The sequence below is a fragment of the Ixodes scapularis genome, unplaced genomic scaffold, assembly GCF_016920785.2.
Source record: "Ixodes scapularis isolate PalLabHiFi unplaced genomic scaffold, ASM1692078v2 PGA_scaffold6__148_contigs__length_123643588, whole genome shotgun sequence".
Lineage (NCBI taxonomy): Eukaryota > Metazoa > Arthropoda > Arachnida > Ixodida > Ixodidae > Ixodes > Ixodes scapularis.
Window position 1 is genome coordinate 34,773,899 of NW_024609881.1, and position 19,524 is coordinate 34,793,422.

General features: G+C 46.3%; 1 pseudogene; it reads right to left on the bottom strand.

Moving 5' to 3' along the window:
- Window positions 1-6,134: 6,134 nt before the first annotated feature.
- LOC115313977 overlaps window positions 6,135-19,524 on the bottom strand; it is a 45,054-nt pseudogene continuing 31,664 nt past the window's right edge.

The window sequence follows — 19,524 nt, forward strand, 5'->3', positions numbered from 1 at the left end:
AGCATTCAGCACTGATAAGTCTCAATGTAGGCATTGGACTTTCTCAGGCCGCAGTCTATAAATATAGCTAGAATAAATTTAATGGAGGTCATAGGTGGACAATTAGAATCCTGGGAACAACCTTTGCGAGTTCAGCTGAAATTTTCGTTTAAGCATGGTGTAACAGTAGTGAAAGGCATGGAGAAAGGCACAGCAACTACTCAATATTTGAGTAACAAAGTACCGTCTGCTTTGTTGCTTTTTTCTGTTAAAGCACTATGTGTGAAGAACAGGGTGCCGCAAATATTCAGATTTCTAAATAGTAGTTTGAAACAATATCGTATTTGATATTCGTTTAAAAATCGGCTGCAATGTTCGCACTTTTCGAAGTGTCCAACGCGGCAAGTTAGCCCCCTCGAGCGCGCCTCTCCTCAAACACCAGTGCACTGCGGACAAGCAATGCCCACAGAGCTATCACCGCGATCTCGCGACTCGCTTTGCCGCAGCGCAGCCGCGCGCTTAGGCGAAAAACACTTTCAAAGCGGTATGGTGCACGCACGCGCCTGGTGTATTAAGAAAACTAGAGGAAACATTGGGATTGTCAATATTTACATTGTAGTAAAATCTTCAGAATTTAACTGTGACTATTATGCAAGAGTATACGTTAGGCAGCGATGTTCTAACAACTTGTGTTCGTTATTTGTGCTATTTTTCCTCTTCTGAATCAGAAATTGAAGAAAATATTTGCCATATAGCGAGAATATTTATAAATCCCCTCAATTAGTTATGGGTAGGCCCGTTTATAGGTTTAATTTTATGTAAAATCTGTCATTTACTTACCGTCTCAATGTAGGGATTGGACTGAGGCTATAGTCTATAAATATAGCTAGATTAAATTTAACGGAGCTCATAGGTTGGCATTTAGAATCATGGGAACAACCTTTGAGAGCTCAGCTGAATTTTCTTTTAAGCATTGTGTAAAAACAGTGAAAGGCGTGGAAAAAGGTGAAGCAACTTTTCAGTATTCGATAAAAAAAAATATTTGCTCAAAACCACTATATACTTTGAATCTGCTTCAAGCCAAATTATTTGCACATGCCTAACTACTACACAGCAGAGAGCAGCGTGAGACATAATTAACAAAAAAGTGTCCGTTTGATGTCAAACTCATGATAATTACGTCACCGTGATACAAACCTCCTACAAAGCAGCCAAAAAACATCTTTTTTACGTCAAACACGAACCGAAGACTCCATTGTTATTCCTAATAGGTAAATTGAGACATCTGCAAAATTATCTGCACATGAATGTTCAATAAATAAATAAAAATATGACCGCCTCTCCGCGTGGTGAATGATGTTGATCGGGGCGAAGCTCGGGTGGTGCTTATGATACTGATTTTGGTCATAGGTAGTGCTGATGGTGCCGTTTTCATTCATTTCAGTAGGAGAATGTGTGGTTTTCTTTTTTTTTTTAAAGAAGACAGATGGGATGGCATCTCAGAACCCTCATCTCTTTTTTTTCTTCTTTTTCTTGATACTGATTTTGGTCATAGGTAGTGCTGATGGTGCCACTTTCATTCATGTAAGTAGGAGATTATGTGGTTTTCTTAAGACAGATGGGATGGCATCTCAGAACCCCCCTACCCTTTTTCTTCTATTTCTTTTGTTCATAATTTGTTTTTCCATTTTTTTCAATTTTTTTTGCCCTACAGGAGCACCAGAGCTCATGAGCACGAGCACCCGACGCCGAACGCGGACGGACATACGGACATGGCTAGCCCCTAAAAAGCTTCGCCCCTAATATCTCTAGCGGCCAAACCCTCTGCAGGTATGACACTTAAAATAGTCTCCCAACACTCCAGCAACTGCAGTTATTTTCCACGGGCTAACTAACTCGCAAATAGATTGTATAAAATTTTCTGACATGAAAGCTTCAAATTGTCTGCTCCAAGAGTGGGAACCTCTGCTCCAAAGCCTATTGTTCCCTGCTACAAGAGCTGCTCGAAATTGCCACTTGTCAGTTCCACTACTTAACGGTCATTACTCTAAATCACAACTTATTTAGTAGTTTTCGTTGTAATGATCCTTTGTCTGAAGGGTTGCAGGTTGCCCACTGGTCTATTTGATTTTTAGCCATGCAGTTCTTATCTGTTTTCAACCATGTTGGTTATGCCAATGGCATCCTCCGTTGGCAGTGACTGCAGAAACACATCATGATCCAGAGTAGCAGCAAACTATGCTGCAAGTTTATTTGAAGTGAAAAAAAAATATATGTGGGTGAGCAAATGATTCTTGTTGACAAATACACCATAAACAGGAAGCTTACCGTGTGTGCCCGATTCTAACGCGTCCCCAATTCTAACGTGCAGTTAGAGTTAACCTCAAAATAATCAAAAAGAAAATTGCTGCCGATTCTACTGCGCAGGTAAAATAACAAAGATTGACCACATAGTTCACAGGTGAAATGTTATGAAACGTACGCCAACACAAAAATAAATGTTGTGCACTCGTCGTTGAAAGAGTCCCACGACGCTTCTTCGCTATCCACAAAGGTAATACTAGATTTCTAAAGCATTTTGAGTGCCGTGCTTCTTGCGCATGTACGAGTGCGGGGCCGTCGCTTCTGCCAGGGTCGTCCTTCAAACAACATTAGTGAGCTCGTTGGGTGGCTGGGATTGCGAGGCCACGCAGTGCTGCTCCGTCGTTACCTTGTTCTGCCAGCGTGATGGCCTTTCGTTTACATAAAACCTCAGTGAATTTTTTTCTTCCCCATTTTAAGATGACAGACACGAGTCTAGATGCGAGAGAATGTGCGCGACACATATACCGAAATGGTGAACGTAAACAAACGGTCACGATGGCAATGGGGCTAGCCACCTTATGCCAAGCATCGAGTTTTTCTTGAATTTCGCTTTTTGGTTTCGAATGTAATGCACATGTAGTTTTGGGCACAGATTTTGGCGAAAAAAAAAGTGTTTGTTGGAATGGTGCAAACACGGTAAGCACGCATAGACAAAGAACAGACACTACATAACACTCAAAACGACACTATTCTATTTTTGTCCAAGACTGTGCCAGGGGCACTCGAACGAAAAGAGTAAACAAGGAGTAAACAAGGTGAAGGGAGAATCTGAAGAGCCAGTGGAAATAAGAATAGGGATAAAGAACAGAGGCAGGCCAAGGTCAATTAGGGTCAGAAGAAAGCTGCATGGCCTTGAATAACACAAGCAAGGGAGCAGATACATTATTCTCAAAACGTATGTCACGAAAGACCACACATTTCATATCTGTCACTATTCTTGTGCCTCCCCAGGGTCCTGGTTGCTGGAAATCGAAAGGAGCAGTCTTTCTGAATTTGGGCATTTACCGAGAATGCGATGGGAAGGGACATGAAATTTTCATATCTCTCGTGAGAATGGTTTAAGAAAATAATGTGTCTGCTTCTTCGCATGTATTGTCCAAGGTAAGGCAGCTTTCCTCCGACCCTAGCTGACCTACCGTGATATACCAAGAGGTGCCCACCCCCGAAAGATAACCCACCCCTATATTTGGCACAATTCGGTATTTTTTTTTTTCAAAAACTCCAAAAGACAGCCCATTTCTAGCAATTGCAGCCTCCCCCCCCCCCCCCCCCCCGGCAATGGTGACCTCGGCAGAGGTGTAACTTAGCCACGGCGGGAGGTAAGCGAACACTGCTGACTGGGAAGGACAGTCCTCTCTTGTTCATCGCCACTTCCTTCGATTAAAAGTTTCGCAGGTCACGAAATCTAAAACTGTCATTTTGTCAACATTTTTGTATCGCACAGCGAGAGTAGCCCACTCCTTATTTTCACCCAATTTGCTTTTAATTTAAGGGGGGCTATCTCTGGGGATATTATGATAGTTCTGTCTGAGGGACCCCTCTGTTCTTTATCCTCTTTCCTTTCTCTGCTGATTCATCAGATTCTCTTAAATGGATGCTTGGGCAAGTTGGGTATTCATCATGTAGGAAATAGCGCCAAATTAAACTCACCCACACTGAGAATACTCGCACACCAGATAAAATATCCCTCACGTCGCAGAAACTTACAACTCAGAATCTATTTTCGTCTTCTTCCTTTTTCTTTTACCCGCGTTGAAGTTGATTATATCTCACTTTGTTGTCATCTGTACGAACCAAATGGCAATGACTATCACACATATAACCCTCGAGTGTCAAGATATAAGTCTCTTGTAGTAAGCATTATAGACGGACTATACTAACACAAGTATCCCTGATTTTCGTGACGTTAGCTGCCTCAATGATCTCATGTGTTAATAGTTGTCTCCAATTACGGTGCTATTTTTGAAGTCCGCAGTGCACCCACAGCCACGACAGTGAATGCATAAAAGTGCGGAGTTTGCTATTCGGGTGTTGTTGTTATGTTCTTTTGATGTGTCATTTACACATCTTCGAGTTTGTCCTATGTTACTGTCTGCCGCATGAGAGGGGAAAGGAATAGATCACTCCTTCTGAGGAAGGGATGTATGGGGTTCTATGCTTTTTAGTGCAGCCTATGATAGTTTTTTGTAAGCTGTTAATTTTTTTTACATAAACCTGAGAGTTTGATGGGGGTGGAAAAGACTACATTGGATGTTTGTACAATTGACAATCTTCTCAAGGTTATGAGAAATTTTATGAATGTAGGGGATGACTATTGGTCTTTGGTTAGTGCATCTGTCGCATGACTTGCGGGAAGTGGTTTCACCTTTCTTAATCTGTTTGAGGAGAGTTTCGGTGACTGAAGTTAATAGATGTGAAGTATATCCCGCACCTGGTATCCGAGATACTTGTCCTGCAAAGCTTGTTAGGCCTGAATGTGGGCAGGACTTGAAAATAGATTTTTTTAAGCATTGATGGAATGCACCGAATTAAAATTGAGGAGCGGTTTTTTCCCTCTCGGCTCATACGACCAACAGGCATGACGGGGCTGAAGAGTCAATCTTAGGTCCAGAGATCTTAAGAATCCTTGCTCTGAAAGCTCGTGTGTAATCTTAAGATTTCTGGACCTAAGATTGACTCTTCAGCCCCGTCATACCTGTTGGTCGTATGAGCCGCAAGGGAAAAAACCGCTCCTCATTTTTAATTCGGTGCATTCCATCAGTGCTTAAAAAAATCTATTTTCAAGTCCTGCCCACATTCAGGCCTAACAAGCTTTGCAGGACAAGTATCTAAGATACTAGGTGCGGGATATGCTTCACATCTATTAACTTCAGTCACCGAAACTCTCCTCAAACAGATTAAGAAAGGTGAAACCACTTCCCGCAAGTCATGCGACAGATACACTAACCAAACACCAATAGTCATCCCCTACATTCATAAAATTTCTCATAACCTTGAGAAGATTGGGAATTGTACAAACATCCAAAGTAGTCTTTTCCACCCCCATCAAACTTTCAGGTTTATGTAAAAAAAATTAACAGCTTACAAAAAACTATCATAGGCTGCACTAAAAAGCATAGAACCCCATACATCCCTTCCTCAGAAGGAGTGATCTATTCCTTTCCCCTCTCATGCGGCAGACAGTAACATAGGACAAACTCGAAGATGTGTAAATGACACATTAAAAGAACATAACAACAACACCCGAATAGCAAACTCCGCACTTTTATGCATTCACTGTCGTGGCTGTGGGTGCACTGCGGACTTCAAAAATAGCACCGTAATTGGAGACAACTATTAACACATGAGATCATTGAGGCAGCTAACGTCACGAAAATCAGGGACACTTGTGTTAGTAGTCCGTCTATAATGCTTACTACAAGAGAGTTATATCTTGACACTCGAGGGTTATATGTGTGTTAGACATTGCCACTTGGTTAGTACAGATGACAACAAAGTGAGATATAATCAACTTCAACGCGGGTAAAAGAAAAAGGAAGAAGACGAAAACAGATTCTGAGTTGTAAGTTTCTGCGACGTGAGGGATATTTTATCTGGTGTGCGAGTATTTTCAGTGTGGGTGAGTTTAATTTGGTGCTATTTCCTACACCACTTCAGATTCGCCTTTTATCTGTTTAACTACTTTGAGCCAGTTGTACACAGTTGGACAAAATTAAAATATAGTCACTTTGAGAGTCTTCGTTGTCTGTTCCTTGCCTCTACGTGTTTGCTTTCTATTTACGGTGTAATTTTTACACTTGCGGCTCACCAGCAGCACGTCGCTTGCTGCGCCCGCCGTTTCGATCCGGTGCAGCGACCAGCCACGCCTTCATGGTGGCTTCAACAGAAGTCTTCGCAGCCATAGAACATGTTGACCTGACAGCATCTAAAAGAAAAGAACAAATAATTATTTTTAACATATTTACTATTCAAAAACCAATAAACATTATAGCCACACTATAAGGAATGTCCTCACTCCTAAGATTTTCAATCTAATGCTGCTCTGGTGCAGAAACCGTGTACAAGTTGCAATACTATCAGTTACATAGAAAACAGAAAAGAGGCTGCAGAGACATGTTGGTCATTTAAAGTGCCCTTTTAAGTATGTCCCTTAAGCAAGGTCCAAACCAAGCCTCAAAACAGGAGAAAACGGGTCCCAGAGAAATCCGGAGACAGAGGAGTGACATCAGTGTGACGTTTTGCAGCTCCCTCTTTGCGGTCTAGAGTTGAAAATATCCATCTTTTCCCGGCCCCGGAGAGAACCGCAAAGCGCCACAGAGTCCTGTTGGTCAAGCAGGGGAAGGCGGACTATCCTCCTCGCAAACCTTGAGCGGGGTGGGATGGGGGGGGAGTGTGCTAATTGCTTTTTGGACACTCAACAAAACGTCAAAGGGAGGCTTACCCTAGTGAAAACTGTTATTTTTATGAATTATTTATTGGTCCAATAAACACATATGATCCAATAAGATCATATAAGAACATATACAAACCGTATAAGAACACACAAGATGTTTCTTATAACTTTAGTTATAAGAACAGTATTTTCACAACTGAAGGAAAAAAGTATTAAAGGGAAGCTACGGAGCTTCTTGGAAAAAATGAGTTAGAAGTGAATTCTAGTGTATTTTTATCCCGTGAACCCGAATACCCAAACCATTTGCTGCGTAAGTATTGTTAAATTCGAGAAAAATGCGAAAGACAGTCGCTGTCCGTGACGTCATCGACGGCTCTTTTGGCTGCCCAAGGCTAGGGAGGCGGGGCTTCAGTCCTATTTTGAAATTGCTCGTATGGCTTTCCGGCGGGTCACATTGAAATACAATTTTGATATCTGTTAATCTAAAGGCCAAATGAACGCAATTCAAGCGTTTTTTCTCAAATGTGGAAGTGCCCCATCTTCCCTTTAAACAAAATTTATCAACACGCACACCCTGATATCTTGTGCTGCCCAAAAGATTAATCTGAAAATTGCGTTGCAAAAACTAAAGGGTAACCAAAAAAAAAAGTTTTTATTAAACAACCTAATTGGGACAAGCATGTCACAAAACTAATTTCCCGCTACAAAAAAATTGATTTTTTTACAGCAATACTCATTGCGTGAGACCGATCTTAATTTGCGGCTATTTCGTCTGTTTTAAATCGCGTGCAACAAAGTTGTTAAAATATGTCACGGAGTGACGACACTTGGGGAAGTGACCATTTCCCGATCATTATCAAGTGGTTCCCCACGGCATATAACCGCCTCCGGAAGCAAGTTCAGGTAACCGATTGGGATAAACTTCGATCATCTCTTAACATCACGGTGCAGAACCCAGAAACAGTTCAGAGAGCCATCAAAGAAGCCATGTTGGAGTGCACCACGACTACCACGGTGCACTGTGATCAACCAACACCTGATCCCCACCTCCTCAGCCTGTGGCAACAGCGACTTGAAGCGGTCACATTGGCCAGCCTTACACTCTGACGACCACCAACTTCAGAACATGTTGTCAGTCCGGCCTTCAGCTTGGTGAGGTCGTTCCATAGCGTGAAAAGTATGCCAGAGAGCCTCAGGGTGCCTCGGGTTACTCAACAAGGCACACCAGTCAAGCCAGCGTTGGCATGTAAGTCGTTTCTCGTGGCGGCGTGCCTTAGCTGCCACGTGGGAAGCCTCTTCCCACGTGGCAGCTAAGGCACGCTGCCACGAGAAACGACTTACACCCCAACGCTGGCTTGACTGGTGTTCCTCGTTGAGTAACCACGTGGGAAGCCTCTTCCCACGTGGCAGCTAAGGCACGCCGCCACGAGAAAAGACTGACACGCCAACGCTGGCTTCACTGGTGTGCCTCGTTGAGTAACCCGAAGCACCCTGAGGCTCTCTGGCGGACTTTTCACGCTATGGAACGACCTCACCAAGCTGAAGGCCGGACTGGCAACATTTAGTTGAGTCTGGGGCTCACCGACGATAAGTTTGCGGCGCGCGCGGCGGATACCTTTTTCCCTCGGCATGCCAGCCCGTCGGTCCCGCGCCCTGTCACGGCTATGCCAGACACTACTGGCATCACTATGCCCCTCACTCTGGCTGAGCTCCAAGACGCCATCCAGAGTCCTAGTCGCCGCTCCAAAACATGACGGTCTCCCGTACGAGGTGTACAAGGACCTCGAGGGAGAAGCAGTCACAGACCTGCTAGCTATCATCAATAAGATCTGGGAAGCCGGGGAGCTCCCCACATCATGGAAACACTCGATTGTAGTGCCAATTCCCAAACCGGGCAGGGCACCGACCGGCCTCACAGCTGTGCGACCTATATCACTGACTCCCACCATCTGCAAAATCTATGAGTGGATGATGGCTAAACGTATCTCTTGGTGGCTGGAGGCCCACTGTCTCTATCACCCCAACCAAATTGGATTCCGGCAACATCTCGGAACGGAAGATGGCCTCGACCGCCTTGCAAAGGAAGTCCTACATCTGTCACCCTATGGCCACTTGGTTTGCACACTTGTAGCTACTGACATAACAAAGGAATATGACAATATCGCTCACGCCCCACTGTTGGAGGCAATGGTGGTTCTCGGCCTCCCACCTCGTGTCATAAATGCTGTCCATGCCTTCATTACCGACAGAACTTTCGCCGTACGCCTATCATATGGCGAGTCGCCAAATTTCCCATCAAACTGTGGCGTGCCCCAAGGCTCAGTACTTGCATCACTCCTATTTAACATTGCATTCCTTCCCCTGGCCTGGGCTTTCGCTGATATACAACACCTTCATTTTTTATTATACGCTGATGATGTCACAATGTGGTCAGTTCCCCCACCCCTAGAGGTGCAACAAAATGCCTTACAGGCCGGGCTGAATAAACTAGACTGCCATACAAAGACCTTTGGCCTAACGGTGTTTCCCGAGAAATCGCAATTCCTTCATGTGTGCAACAACGCTGCCCGGAAGAAACTGCCATTGACTCCCGTACCCCTCAGAATAGGGTCGACACAGCTTGCGATGGTTACACAAACCAAGATCTTGGGACTCCTCATCCACCAGTCCGGCTCAGCCAAGCAGTGGCTTCAAGCGGCACGCAAGACGGCGGCGTCTACAACACACCTCACCGTCGCATCTTTAAAAGATGAGACGAAGTGGGTACTGAGTTAGCCGAACGCCTAGTTAAGTCCGTCTCTCTACTTCGCTTGATATACCAAACTCAGTTCCAGCGTCTCACTGCATATCAGTGGAAGACTATCGAAATCGTCATTAGAGACGCCATTCGCGGGATTACTGGTCTCCCTCGGCATACACCTACCTGGCACCTTTACGAGTATGCACAACTAAACTCTAATGAACATAAATTAGCACTGAACGCAGAGAAGCTCGCAATTTGAAGCATACCACCACTCCTATGTACGAGGAACCTCCCCGCTGTTTTCCGTACGTTGGGGCTCCCCCGCCGCCATGGTACTACACTACGATTATTACCAACAAGCCTGCTACCGCCCGCACACGCCCGCTCGGACGAGTTGTGTTAGATCTCTACGCCGTCGGAGCAACGTACCGACATGGCATCGCTACCACAGTCCATTGACCATCTCAGCCTTCCATTGACACATTGGCGTTCTATGCCAAACCACAGCCTCCTTTATACTGAAAATGCCTGCCCAGTGGTTTCTTCGTCGTCGTCGTGCTCACTTCACAGATTTGCTACTAGGGGTGCCAAAACCCCATACAGAAATGCAGACGACGCTTGTTCGCTGCCTGCGGCTACAGTTCACTGTAGCTAGCGTAAGCTACGTTATCCGTTAAGCTACATGATAATGTAAGTTTCCTATGTTAAGTTACGCTGTAACGTGACCTTGCGTGATCAAATAGGTCACTTGATCACGTAATCTTTTTTTGTGACACGAGTAACTGCTTTCGGTCGTCGTTCGGCCGGCAGATAGAGCGCTTAGCGATTGCCGGCGTAGCTCAATAGCACGAGGCTGTCTGCGGCTCGTGGCACGCACACCGCGACGCCACACGTACACGCGCGGTCATTTCATTTCATTTATTGATCGTGGGCACATCAGCACCTTGTACTTAGTCCTGACACCTTGTGCTGCATTCTAACTCGCATGATACCTTACTGTTGTGTGCCTATGTGCAACTCGGACTCGCGAGTTGCACTTCCTATTGGTCATTAAGCAGGCTTTTATGGCTCCTTGTAATTCCCTCCTTGGGCACCAGGACAGGGGAGGACTATACTATCCATCAGAGAAGCTAGCGAGGGTGTTGTGTGCGCTGGAAGAACTTCGTAGAGATTTTACAGAAAAAACGAAATATGCTGAAAAAGCCGTTGCATGCAGCTGGTGATACTGCGGTGGATACACTTACACACCATGGCGCTCTAAAATACGCAAAGGTAGAGAAAGATGTCAATCATTATAAAGATTTCCTGCAACTAGGTATTAAGTATTTCAGGTCAATTTTGACAAACTACTCGGCATCCCTGACTGACGAGCATGACCCCAAGAAGATCTTCGCCAGCAAGCCACTATGTACGAAGTCGTTAAAACTCTAGAACTGCATACGTGCAAAACAGTGCGGACCACAAGAGACCGGTCAAAAACATCAAGGGGCTGTGCGCTTAAAAAACAAATTGAAAATGTATATCAAGATCCCCGGTCAGAGTGCTGCCGACCGGTGCGCAGGTTTTCGGTCAGCGGGGACGCGTTCGAGGTCCTGAGAAAAACCACTTGACTGCCGCATGTAGTCCACGGGCCGTGCGTTTTGCGGCTCTGCTCCAGTAGCAATAAAACGCTAAGTGGTCGCTGTATCAACGTTTTGGAAGTCCGCCAGCCTGTCTGTCTCCTTTTTAATTGGCATTGACTATTTCTGTTGTCGATATGACAAGCACCAGAGGTCTGGTAACATTTCAGCATAGAAACAAAACCAAGACGTGAAAGCTAAAAGGAAAGTATAAAACTTCTTTTATATATGAAATTTATACTGACGGTGTCCTGCGCCTGCTATGTAGCATGGGTTACGAATGTATTCAATTCACAAATGGCATTACAGTGGACTGGCAGCAGGAAGCGAAGAGTCATGTGCATTTTTTGTATGGGGTTTTGGCGCCTCTAGTAGCAAATATGTGAAGCAGGCGCAACGACGACGAAGCAACCACAGGGCAGGCATTATCAGTATAAAGGAGGCTATGGCCAAACAGTTGAACAATCCCCTCATCGCGGAGTTATATGGTATTCGGGACGCCATACAAGCACTAACGCGGATGCCCAATGTCACTCGGGTGCGTGTTCACACGGATTGTGCCTCTGACATCCGACACCTCAACTCAACACGATCTCTGCTACATATCTGCCATGACAATCATGCCTTGCATTGTACATCTGGTAAAGAAGTACGGGATTTCTGGACCACTGGCCATCTGCACTGTACTCACAAGGACGAAACACACCAGGTCGCTCGAGCCCTGATTGAACGTACCCCTCCCCTTAATCCCGCCCCATACTGGAAGAGCCGGAGGCCTCACTCGTCGTGGGCAAGGCCCGCATAAGGGTCGCTACGCGTGCGCTCCTTCCCGCGTCCCCACATCCCCTCCCGGCAGGCCTGCCCGGTGGGAGGAGGTCCTCCTCGCAAAGATCCGGACGCAAAGATCCTGACCCCAGCAGTCTTGGCCTCCTGGGGCTGAGGCCCCAATGATTCCAGCCTGGCGTGCCCCTACTGCTCTGCCAGGCCGTCCGTAGTTGGTCTCCGACACATTCTCCGGAATTGCCCAAATCTTCAGCACCGCCTCCTTCCCCTGACTCAGGCACGAGACCTCAACCTGGCCTCCCCTGAGGACTACTACAAATAGATTAGAGTGAATGCGCAAGCCGGAGCCCTTTTGGGCTTTATACGGGATGCACAAATAGCGCACCTAATCTAAACTATCAAGCTATGCTTGTTGCACGAATAAATAAAAAAAAACTGTTGTGATATGTTTTCATTTCCTTTTGAGCAGCATTTTTTTATGTTTAAAGAATAACCCATGTGATGAGAGTTATTATTAGGGGCGAAGCTCCTTAGGGTCTAGCCTTGTCCGTGCGGCGTCCGTGCTCACATCGATCTTGCTGGTGCTCGTGTTTGTGATCGTGCTCATGAGGTCACATGCTTGTGTAAAGCAAAAAAAAAAAAAAAACGTCTGACGAAAAAAAAATTTTTGCACAGTCTACACGATTCGAACCTTTGCAGGGAGACCCCAGTGGATTTCTAGTCCATCGCCTTAACCACTCGGCCACGACTGCAGGACGAGTGGGGGCTTTGAGATGTGGTAATAACTCAAGAGCTGGGGTTTCTGTCATGAATAAAACGTTGCATGTAGCCACTCAACGTCTACACAGGAAAGGGCGCTGTGGTCAAATGCTCAAATGCGTATATAACCACATTCCATACCACACATTCTCTTTCTGAGGTGGATGAAAACGAACGAAAGGCTTGGCATGCTGCGGCTCATTGCCTACGCAGACCACCAGAGCTTCGTCCCAATCAACATCATTCACCACATGGAGATGCGGTCATTTGTTTCTTCTTTACAAAAGGTTTGCAAGACGGGCGCTGACGTTTGGGTTCATACCATGACAAAAAAAAAAGCTGAGTCATTTTTTCTATGGTTGACGCCGTCTCTGCTCCCACCTGTCTCGCCTACCTCGAGCAGTCGTTTTGCCAAAGTGATCAGTGTTTGCTGTTGACCCAGGTGCTTGAGCGAGACTTCCGGAAGTGAAGTCGTGTGTTTTTAGCAGCTGTCGCAGGTGTTAGTGATAGGAAGTGATGCGAGGTTTTGGCTTTCATAGCACAGTTTGGTACTTTCGTTTTCCTGGGGTGTTCTCTTTGCTTTCTTTGTGTGCTTTTCTTTATTTTTGCTTGCACGTGAAAATCTCGATTTTTTGGAGATGTGCTGTGTAAAGTTCTGCCAGATTAGTGATCGCAACAACGATCAGCAGGTGTCGTCCAAGCACGCCGAAGGCTTGGGAGGCTCAGGCAATGCGCCATCTTCATTGCTGCGAGCCGTCCTCCGCGGTGTATCTTCATATGGCAGAAGACCCAGTTGATAGCAGCGGCCAAGAAGCTGACGCATTCATTCAGGGTCCAGTTTGTGCGCAGTTTGCACAGAAGACAGAAGCTCCAAAAGGCTGTGGTACGCACACAAGATGCACCGAAAGTCGAGACGCTGCGTACGTCGTTCAACTCTACAGCCAAGTCCATCCAAGAGCGAATACAAAAGCGAGGGGCGGGGCATACTTCTCCTCCGCCCCGGGTGAAAGAGCGGGTTTCAAATGTTGAGAGTTTGACTTCAACTAAATTGCTTCCCGTGGCGTAAATATTGCTAAAAAATTAATTTTTCTTTGCGGAAAGTTTGTTTTGTGTCATGCTTCTCGAAATTCAGCTGTCCAAAAAAAAAACTTTTTTGTCTTTGCAGTTACCCTTTAAGCTAAAATATATCCACTCACAGTGAAAAGTATGTTTTGTTTGATTGCAACGGTCCATATTTTATTAAAGGTGTCCAAGTCAAAAACATAAAAATCGACTGCAGCAGACCCCAATGTATCAAAGGGAAATAGGCAGCAGTAAATCTTTTTTTGGCATATTGTTTCCAGTCTATACTTACTCTTATACTAACATGCTCCTACACAAAATTGGGACATTATGTTGTTTTTCTCGACCGTTTGGAGTTGCAGGCTTTTTGCATTGTGTGGCCGTCTTCACACACAAAAAATGGCTTCCCACAACCCTTTTGCATGACACAGTATGATTTGCAAATAATTATGATAGGTAATTTCCCAACTTTTGACAAGCAATTTTTGCTTGCAATATTTTGCCATCAGGGAAATGGCATACCATCAAGATTCACACGCTTACCAGCGGCCTCCACGCTTCCCTCCACCCCGTAGTTCGGAAGTGCCATATTTTGCGTAATGAATGTTACAACAATGTGAAATGCAACAGATTTTGAAGAATCTGGTATTTCTTGTGGGTTATTGCGGAGAAGGCGTCGTGGTAATTGAGTTTTCAGTTGCACGTCAAAAGATCCCCAGGTGGTCCAAAGTAATCCCCAGTCCTCCGGTGGGGCGCGCCAGATGCCCGTCGTTGGTTTGGCACGTAAAACCCCCAAATTTGACTTTATATTTCTTGCGGGACGCGGGACACGAGCCCTCTTTGTGGCACAGTCCCGGGAGCCACGGGACAGGTGGTCACCCTACTTGGGGCGGTTCAATAAACATACTTGGAACCTTTTTTCAAGGTAGCAACAATACGATCAGGGGTGTGACATCTGCGTCAATTGTGCCATTTTGATACAAACCCAATTTACTGCGCCTAGTTGTGCCAAAAACGCGAAATTGGTCGAAATTGCGCCACACTGCGCCAAAAGTAATTTAAAAACTAAAAAAAAAATTTAGTGGCGGCGCTAGATTTAGCGGGAAACGAGAGCTTGGTTGGCAACACTCAATCTCGTCGTAGTAAAGTACACGGCACGTGTACAGGGTGGCGCAAGCAACCGCCGGATTCAAAGATTTCAGCTGTAGTCACCCTTTTATACCTATGATACGTCCTATTTTCTCCCCTCTTCCTACTACTTTACGCTGTCATTTGTGACTGCATGCTACCGGTGCGCTGTCACGCTGTCTTGGTGTCTGGCCGCGAGAGGTACGCTGCACAGGCTATCAAGATGAGCTAACAAAAATATTCCTTTCGTTTTGAGAGTAAACCTTTTCCTAAAAGTGTCATTGAGCACCTCCATTGTGTAATTGTTCGTTCGAGTCCGTAATCTTCTCGTCAAAATGAATGGCGCCGTTGGTGCGAGTACTTTCGGTTATCACTAGGGTGACCAGACGTCCCGTTTTGGCTGGGACAGTCCCGTTTTTGAGGTCCGCTTCTGCCGTCCCGTTTTTTTGTCCCAATAAAGAACCATGTCCCGTTTACGCAGGAGCGCATAGTTTCGAAATCGGCACCAAACGAATTGAAGCAAAATGAAACTATGCTTACTCGTTACAAGCATATTTTACAAAAATTAGCCATGGGTGATTTAAAATATTCACGCACAGAGTAATATATAAAACTGTTCTTGCCCACAAACAATATTTCTCTCGCGAAGATGCATGTGTAGAAATATGTTTTTCAGTTACTGGATATAGCACTCATGTGCGGTTGAACTTCTCATATAAGTGCGCTGACTTTTACAACGGAGTCTTGCAGGATAAAGTCCTGCTTAGGAAACTTCAGCCGACGGCAAAATACGCCCACACCAACGAAGGACCCGAAGCAGGACCTTCCAAATGAGTGCATGCAACGGAACTTTGAATGTGACTGTTCCCTAAGCCGGACTTAGTGCAGTATGGTACCGTTTTGAAATAAGAGCAGTTATACTATTAAGGGGAGACGCGGGTCCTAAAATAATCAAAAAACGCAAAATTTCACGTTTTTCAAAATTCACATATTTCGATAATTGTAGTCTAAGGTTCCTGCCTGCAAAGTTTCACTGTCGAATTCAATGTTTAAGCATGCAAAAAATGATGTTTACGATGTCCCCGCATAGCCCTAACACAGCGAGTTCAATGAAAACAAGTGGAACTTCGTGCCCCGCGCGTTTCGCGATCGCTCGTCGGATCGCAGCCATCTTGGTCTTGTTGAAAAGCCGCCTATTTTCCCCACGTCCCCATGCCATTCGTTATCGCGACAACACCAGGGAACGTCCGCATTCCGCGGGTTTCGAAGGCCCCAATTGCGATCGCTCATTGGCCGGCTAGCAAGGTGCCCGTACGTCAGAGCACGCGCGGCGCCTAGCGCCCCTGCTATTGGCCTAAGCGCGCCCCTCCGCTCTTTTTCTCCTTTCCTCCTTTCCGTTCCCGCGCTGGCGAGAGGTGCGTCGTCTGCTCCTGGGCCCGTCTCCTTAGGCTTGTCTGCTTTGTTTCCTCCGTGGTCGAGCCCAGGTTTTAGTTCCCGTTTGCGTGCTTGCGTTGAACATTGTTGGTTCGTTTTCCTACAAAGTCGCGCGTGTTTTGTTTTGTTTCGCTTCGAGTTCTCGAGATGCCGGACGACGCTCGGTTGAAATTGAGCACGCGGCAAGCGTTCGGAAGGAAGAGGAAGCGACCGTGGGACAAGAAGCCGAAGCTGTCTGCTGCAAGTGCGCCACCGCGATCGGCACCGCCGGATGCCTTGGATCTTCCGGAAACATCAGCCGGAGACATCGCGACTCCATGTAGCAGCGGCAGTTTGTCGAGCTTTGCGAGCGCGGATCGTGTCGACACCGCATATTACTCCACGGCAGAGCAGCCGCAACGAGTCGCACGATCGGACGAATGCAAGCGTGCGCTATCGGAAAAGTCGGCGACCCAGCGCAAATTCGACCTTCTCGGCGTCACCACAGGAGGCCAGACGCGCGACGCTGGGACACAGTTCATTGTAGTGGACATGAAAGCTTTCAACGACCTCTTCGCGCAGGCGAAGTGCGGAAGCTGCGGTGCGGGAACCCTGACACTTAGCAAGGCCACGGACAAGGAGTATGGCTTGGCAGTCAAGCTTCTGCTCGTCTGTGCCACATGCGAGTTCGAGAAGAAGCAGTTTTCTTCACCAAGAGTTGCCGGAACGGCGAAGATCACTCCTTTCGAAGTGAACATCAGGGCAACAAAGGGAATTCAATCAATTGGGAAAGGAGTCACTGCCCTCGCAGACTTCTGTGCGTCCATGAACTGGTCCCACCACGGCCTGCATCACAAGACCTTCCAGGGACACCTGAAGACCCATGTGCAAGCCTGCGAAAAGTCAGCAAGCGCAAGTGATGCTGCCAGCACAGAAGTTGTCAAGAGACTGTATGCAGACTTCTTGAACCCTGTCGGCAACATCGACGTGATCTTTGACGGATCTTGGATGACGAGAGGACGCAGCTCCCACATTGGTGTGGGCTGCATTGTCGAGCTGTGTTCCGGCCTAGTTCTTGACCATGTGGTGTACTCCAACTTTTGCCTTGGGTGTGCCCTGGGACCGGAGCCGGAGGAAGAGAGGTACGGCGACTGGTATGCAGCCCACGAGTGCCAGAGGAACATAGATTGCAATTCAGGTCGGATGGAAGTGGAGGCTGCATTGACCATGTTTCAAAGATCCCTGGCCAAGCACGGACTGAGGTACACCATAGTTCTTTCGGATGGAGATAGCCGAACCCTTTATGCGTTGACGGAGGCAAAAGTCTACGGCTTCGTCGAGGTTGAGAAAAAGGACTGCGTCAATGATGTGCACAGCGGATGGGGGCTGCGTTGCGCAACCTCCTTGAGAAAAAGAAGGCCCAGGGTGAAGCACTCGGCGGAAAGGGCAGACTGACGCAGGACCGAATCAAGAAGATTCAAAACTACTACAGCTATGCCCTTAGGAGCAACAGTAACATTGTGCCAGGGATGAAGAGGGCAGTGGAAGCCACCCTCTTGCACATGACGTCTACGGACAATGCCCCAGACCACAGGAAGTGCCCCGACGGAGCTGAATCGTGGTGCAAATTCAACAGAGCCCTGGCAAATGGCGAGAGTCCCCCTGCGCACAAGAACCCTTTTCCAGATTGTGTGCGGGCCGCCCTCGAGCCTGTGTTTGCAAGGCTCAGTGATGAAAACCTGCTGGCACGGTGCAGCGAAGGCAAGACGCAAAATGCCAGCGAGAGCCTGCATTCGGTCATCTGGACGCAAACCTCGAAGAACGCCAATGCCTCCCTGGACAGCGTCAAGAGGGCTGCTGCCGAAGCTGTTGCCCTCTACAATCAGGGCAGGCGGGCAATGAGCGAGTCCGTTGCTGCGAGCCTGGGCTATGCTGCCGGTGACTGCCTTGTACGCCGCAGCATGGAGAAGGACAATCTGCATTTGCGTAAGGCCAACGCTACCCACCAGAGCAGCAGCAATGCAAAGCAGAGGTTCTCCAGGCAACACCAAACCGGAACAGCTGGGGACTACAGTCCTGGACAGCTGTGAGGGGGCTCCCCTTTCAAGTGCTACACGAACAAAGGCCCTTTTCAGGGCCAAACAAAATCTGCTTTCGGAACGTGCAACCCTTGGTGCCTCCTCCCGTTGTCCCTTATAGAGTCTACTCATTCTTTTATAACTTTATTTTACATTGCAGACATTATTTATCAGTTTTATATTATTTTTTAAAGGTTCTTGTGAACGGATTGCAGAATTTTTCATCTGAATTTGTTCAGATAGAACTATGCTTCATATTGCTGAACATTATTGCATGGGATCCCTTACTCAATTTTATGCAATGAGTGTCAAAACTGCAACTGCAATTTTTTCAGCCTCGCATTTTTCGTCTACATGCCTAGCCTTACGGTTGTTTTCATGAGATTATTCTTTAAGGATTTCTATAAACTTTATACCGTTGAATTCAGAAAGAAGTGAACTGCAGGGTGATGCTATTTTTGTATGAGAGTATGGGCCCAAAATTTTATTATTAGTGATAATGTGACTTCGTTAGGCTTTGTAAATAGTGTACTTGAGCTAATTAGAGTAGTTTTATACAATGATCTATCTTTACAAAAATATAAATAGCATCATCTTGCACGGCAGGTCCTTAGCTACAAATCCATATCACTTATGCAAAAAAATTCGTATTAGAAAGTTCCTTAATGAGTCGTAAAAAATGACCTAATTAGGCTTCATTATTTTCTTCGTAACTCAAAAAGTAACCGAGATATGGCAGAACTAATTGAATATTTGAAAAGAGGAAGCCAAAACACATATACACACTGATTTTCATTATAATCCATTAATAAACAAAAAAGCCGATTTTAGAACCAGTGTCTTGCCTTAAACCTTTTCTCCCAATCTCAATCTTTAGTACCCCCCCCCCTTTCCCCTGGTTGGGATGTCCCGTTTTCTACCTTGTGGAATATGGTCACCCTAGTTATCACACACATGCTTCCAGTGCGTGAGCAATCGAATGAACCGGTCACACCCGTATTTGGCGTGCATGTGCTGCTCATAATTTTCCTATCATTTCACTATTTACCTTGTGACTCACTTTTGTGGGGAGTTTTTTTTTTTCTCTACCTGCACGGTGCTTTCTACGAGCATCCGATCGATGTCTGGCTGTAGTAAACCGTGCTTCCCTGTTCATGCTCTCGAATCACCGCTTTAAAAGGTTCTGCACTACAATTGCGCTTT